Here is a 6,000-nt window from a genome sequence, read left to right on the forward strand (position 1 = left end):
CTGCTAATTGAAATTTTAATTAAGAATCATACACTCGAGCAGTTCGAGGGAATAATCATTCGAATTGCGATCTGCGATTGGAGCTTCGAATAGCTTCGCTGAACTTCTCGAACGTATCGTTAAAATTTTTCCAGCAATAAAACGGAGATTCACGGCTGACTGAATTTTAGGTCATCGCGTGGCATCGCGATGCATTGGACCGATCGTATATTTGTATACGTATAACGTAAATAAGTACAGAGACAGATGAATCCGGCCATACAGCATTGCACTTGGCAAATAATATTCTTTCTTACGTACGAATGCCAAGGCAATACACGCCTAACTTTTGAAAAGAACCAGAGAAGCGCATACGTCTACAGAGATTTAGATCTTGGCCGGTATTCAAACGATTCGAAGGCGAGAGAGTCCGTCAGAAGAAGACTCTTAATATATACCCGGCACCGAAACCCGCAAAAGTTATACCAATTATTTGCAAAGCGAATAATAATTCACAGCCTCCAGCCAACGTCTATTTCCTCGCATTCGAATTACCCAAATCTATTACAAAACCTGCAACTGCCCGAGGGATGTAAAGCTGAATTAGCATCGATTCGATCGTCGTTTTCTCATTCTCTTCGTTATTCTCCTGTAAGCTTGCCAGGGGTTGAAGATCCAGAGGGTGGTTGTACACGGTGTATAGGTATCTTTAGCGACAAGGGGGTTTAGTTTGTCTTTTTTTTTTTCATTTTTTCATTTCTTTTTTTTTTTTATCTCGTCCACAAGACTCGGTAAGGTGGTTAGGAAGTGGAGGTTGGGGGTGGTTGAGTGGGGGGGGGGGGGAGGAGGAGGGTTTGGTTGGTGTGTTATCTGGTCGGCGGACGGCCGAGCGAGTATCACATAAATATTAGGCTCCTCGTTAATGCCTTGGGTAGCTACTGGCGTTGCGTTTCGCAGTAAGTAAATTATGCGATATGAAATTATTAGCACCATTAAAGAAATTTATACTTTTTGCCATACCCCCTTGCAAGCTGTGACGATTTTTCTATTTTATCTGCAGGCGAGGTTGCTTGCTTGCCTCTCGAGTTCCGATATCAAGTACCGACGCCTCCCCTTCAACCCCACCTCCCGTCTTTCCTCACCGCAATCTGTACCGGCCCCCACCCCCCTCCCCCAGCTCTTCTCTTCTTCCTTCGACGCCGCCCCCCTTCCGCCGCTCGAATGCGCGTTCTTAATGTATTTGCAAGAGCCAATTCCACTCGTTATCCGACACGTGATCAATGGTTACGGCATTTTCATTCGGAATCTTGCCGTCATTTGCGGGGACCGACAGGCGGGGGATGTAACTTCGCCAAAAATAAGCGCGGATGGCTCGTCGTTGTACCGCGAGCTCTGGAGGAGAAACTTCACGCTACTCGCTTACTTACTCAATTACTTACCATGGCCAGGCGCGGGTTCGTGAATGAAAACTTTAAAGAACAGTTACTGTCACATGCAATTACCACCGCGGTAGCATCGTGTAATACCTAGCGACGCGAAGTAGTTAAAGCCGTTCGCAACTAAACGTCTCTATATGCTTGATACAATCATCTTGCAGAGTGAGCAGTTCAGCGGTTGTGTTCCTATGAGAAGATCGATAAATTTTGTAGAAATAAATCACACCACTCACACTCTTCCATTCACGCGGTCAGAAACATCATCTGCTCATCGTTTCTCATAATCACACGCAACTCGGTATATTTATACCTGTACATATACTTGCATGTGTACCTAAAACTCGAAGATAAAACACTACCACCCGTACCATCGCACATCAGGTTTTGCATACAGAGTGCCTGATTTATGGTTCAGAAAGCTATCAGAAGCTCGTACCGCATAATTCTGCATCGCGACTAAACGCATATATGAGCTAAAATTATCCTCTACACCAGAGAGTCGTGCTCGGTGAAAAAGTCTCGCGCGTTGGAAGGTGAGTTTGAATTTCTCATCATCGAGCACTAAGGTAAGTGTACCAGTTATTGACCCGTTTATACCAAATAATTGACCCTATTATTTTACGAAATAATAAATTGTCGGCATAAATTGTGAATTTCTCGATGAATAAAACCAACTGCCAGAGGGTTGGGTACTATAAATTTATTTTTTTGCTTTTATTGGAACTAAGGATCAAACAGGTGCAACCAAAGAAGGTCAATAAATGGGACAGGGTCAATGACTGGTACGCTCACATTACACCCGATACTCGCGATTCCAACCCTGAACAGTAGGGCGACAGAATGACAAGCTTACAAGGAGTTCTATCATTTTTCTATACAACGACACGATTTTCATTCAGTCTGCGGTTATACCACATACAGCTCATTATCCAACAGTGAGAAAAAAAAATTATACGAATATATTTGTTTTTCTCACTGTTTTTCTAACTGAATTATATATTTTTCGAATAGAAAGCATTTAAGGTTCGTCTATCAAGGGGCCAAATTATACCGCAGCCCCCTCCACTACTCCCTTCATACCCACACTTCTCGGATCCCAGTTCAACAAACACACACGCGGTACCCCGACTCGAGACGAATGCATCATGGATGGCGGTGCTGGATGCTGGAGTTGGTTCGGGGTTGCGCAACCGCGGGTTTTAATCTTGGCGCGGACTGTAGGCTACATTCTTGCGCCGCGGGCAAATAAAAGAGGAATACAAACCGTACCGATGTGAGCATATGTGAGTGCAGTGTGCGCACCTCTCTCTGTGTCCGTGTCCGTGTGCGAGTGGTGCGCGTGTGTGTAAAACGAACGAACGAACGGAATAAAAGGAGCAACAAAATCCGCGGCGGGGCCCCGACGAAGACAACATTATTACGGAGCGCTGCCGGCCATTGCTCATGCTCGGTTCTCCCTCCCCCCGTTGCCCCGTTTCATCCAGTCCCACCCTCGCCCCCGCCGCCGCCGCCCCCCTGTTACCACGCGTACATATTCGCGTGCATACACACGTATTACTCCAACACTTGACGAGGCACTCGCCCTTGCGCCATCGACAATAATTGAGTCCGCTCGAGTATGGAGGAGGGATATGTAACGAGATGGAAGGAGAGAGGGAGAGAGGAAGAGAGTCTGCCCAGGAGAAGAGAGAAAGAGGCCTGCAGTGGTCCATTAATTATCACCGATTCCCCGATTCCCATGTCCGTGTCACACCGCGGTTCGCTGCTTTCACGTGTATACATACACATGCATACACGCTGGTTGCGTTTATACAGAAGCAAAATCACGTGTGAATATGGGTGCACGTATGTATGCCTTCTGAATTAAAAATATGGCCGCCACTGACCCAGAGAATCGAGCGAATGAACGAATGAACGATGGAGAGTATAGAGGGTGGGTTAATTAATCGGTGAAAAAATAACGTACAACCTGCAGTCGAATGACTCCGGATGTGTGTGTGTAGGTAGCGAGTAACGAGTGAGTAACGGATTTCCAATTTTGTCAATTTTATTTCAGCGTTATTCACTCGATTCCGGACAGCGCTGATGATGATGCTGCGGTGATAATTAATTCGGGATTAAGTGGAGGAAAGTTGATGGAAAGAATTCAAGAAAGTTATACAACTGGTAGAAATACATATACATGTACCAGGGTGTATACGAAAACCGGAAAAAGAAATTCAGGGTTTTTCCCAAATTTGACGGTGAAAAATATTTTTTTCCACGGGCACCTTGACATATATTACCGGTATTACCTTACATATTTTTGTTACTTTGCGAAATATATCGAAGAAATGACAAACCTTTCATTTATTTTTATAACACCGTACTTCGGTCTTCGTGAATGTTGTTCGTAGCTTACGAAATATGAAATTTTCAAGGTTTTTAGCGGATACGGCCTTATATCATTCATAAATCTGACAAATAAAAATATATTTTCGTGCTGAACGAGCTGAACATTCACCAAATGCAAGATCCGTTACCTTTATTCATTTTTTGGGCTAATTATAATATAGATATGCCTTTTGAATACTTTTATAGCGAATGCCGTGAAAAGAAAAAATTACATGTCCTTTTACCATCAAACTCGTCTTTTTGGTGCACATATTCTTGTACCATTAGATACCCGATATTATTATACAATATCAACGAAGCAGAATGGGAACAAATGTTCCTAAAAAAATATGAATTATGCACTAATTGTGTAAAAAAAAAATTTATATTATTATCACAGAGTACCAGAAAAATCAACTGTTTTTCCCGACTTTTTTCCGGTACTCACGGTATTCTGTATCCCTATAAATGTACGGCGGATTACCTGGAACACCGTTTCGATGAAATAAAAAATTCGTCATGTTTCGCGAATTAAATTTGCATTAAAAAAACATCACTTTTCGGCATTCACATGGTTCAAAATACTCGATGTACCCACAAATTTTATATCGCACACTCAGCATGCAGTACTTTTGTTTCTTTTCTTTTAGTAGCTACTAAAATTGATTATAACGCATAAAGATCCGAATGACTTATTAGAAAAGTCTTAAATCCACAAATTGTATATTCATGCAGGTGCGCAATTCTGACAAGGAGAAAAATTGTCACGCAGGTACTGCAGTATCGATGTCCAAACTGAGGAATTGGAGCAATTTACCATCAATGGAACAAGCTGAGGGTCGTAATGAAGAAAAAGAAAGTTAACCATGTTTTAGTACCCGAGATCGGAGGAGCGACCGGATGAGGACCTGGAGCTGGAGGATACACGTACACGTGTGATACGAATTCGTTGAGGGTGGATAGGCGGTGGTGGTGGTGTAAGTAAAATGAAAAAAGAAAAAGGGAGAGAAAAAAACAAGAGAACAAGAACGAGAGCTCGGCGAAGGAGCATGGCTCGACTATCTAGAGGGGCTAGAGGAAAGTGGCGGAGACGTTACAATGGAGTTGGCACGCTCTGCGGTCATAGAATCATGGCTGTCTATTCAATGAGGTTGAAAATGGGCTTCTCCTTCAGATATCTCTACCGGAATTCTGTAAAGGGCTGAGTTATTCTCCGGCGTATACGTATCTATATATACATATATGTAATATGTATATGTATAATACCTCCGTACATGCAATCCAACGTATAACGCCTATAGGAAACTCGCTTACATCTGCATTATGCACTCCCTGTGCAGACGTCCATACAGACGAGTTCCAATAACCCGGTGATCGACGCTCCGATTCGCACCCCCAGGTCGGCTTGCTCCTGCTTAATCTCTCCGTACAATTCAACCCGCAGAGAGCAGGAGAGCGGATCTTCCAATTCAATGAGAATTCGAGCCTTCGTTTAATGAACGAACTTACGGTCATGACAATTTAATTATTTCTCGTTACAAGAATGGGGAAATTTTGTTCCCTGTACCAAGGACGATGACTGATTGTTGGTCTACTAGATCGTTAGTATAAGTACTATCCTAAGTCAGCTACCGATCATTGATGGTTACTGAAGAACAATGGTTTCTTCAACAGCTGCACAAAATCTGGTAGGTACATTGAGGAATGAAGTTAGCATGGAAAGCCCCATGTGCGAGGTTGACTAATCAATAACTGGAACAGTTCTCCCAAAGATTGAGCACCTGAGCACAATGACTCGATATCGATTGCGAAACAATTATACGATTGGCGATAAAGCATTGAGACAGATTGATGGTGTACATAAAAACAACGAGAATCGTCTCTTCCTCACAGTAATTGGCTAAACATCCCTCATAACGGTTCGAGTGAGGACGATCACCTAACCGAAGCGAAGTCGCGAATTTTGTAGCAAGAAGTGGCCAAGCCACGTGGCGCAGCAAAAGAAGAAAGGGTGTTTGGAGGGCGGCAAAGGATCGCGAAGGGAGGTCACCGTCGTCGAAGGAGTTGCTGAGGATGTTGGTGGGTGAGGGGTAACAGAGGAGGAAGGTGGCGGGGGGAAAGGGGGGGGGGGGGTGGAGAAGAGGTTGCCCTCCATGAATCACGACACGGAGACTGATTTAGGGGCCCAGCAGTCGGTGGTATAGGTTACTAG

The 6,000-nt window shown here is 43.8% G+C and overlaps 1 protein-coding gene across 1 annotated transcript in view; it reads left to right on the plus strand.

The window, feature by feature from the left end:
- The window catches only part of LOC124188170 (homeotic protein ultrabithorax-like), a 118,953-nt gene extending 115,414 nt beyond the window's left edge, over positions 1 to 3,539 (plus strand). Inside the window, exon 5 of the mRNA XM_046580685.1 lies at positions 3,472 to 3,539. The gene's annotated coding sequence lies outside the window, so the exon portion shown is untranslated. The remainder of the gene's footprint in view (positions 1 to 3,471) is intronic.
- The last annotated feature ends 2,461 nt before the right edge of the window (positions 3,540 to 6,000 follow it).

Source organism: Neodiprion fabricii, chromosome 1, assembly GCF_021155785.1.
Source record: "Neodiprion fabricii isolate iyNeoFabr1 chromosome 1, iyNeoFabr1.1, whole genome shotgun sequence".
NCBI classification, from domain to species: Eukaryota; Metazoa; Arthropoda; class Insecta; order Hymenoptera; family Diprionidae; genus Neodiprion; species Neodiprion fabricii.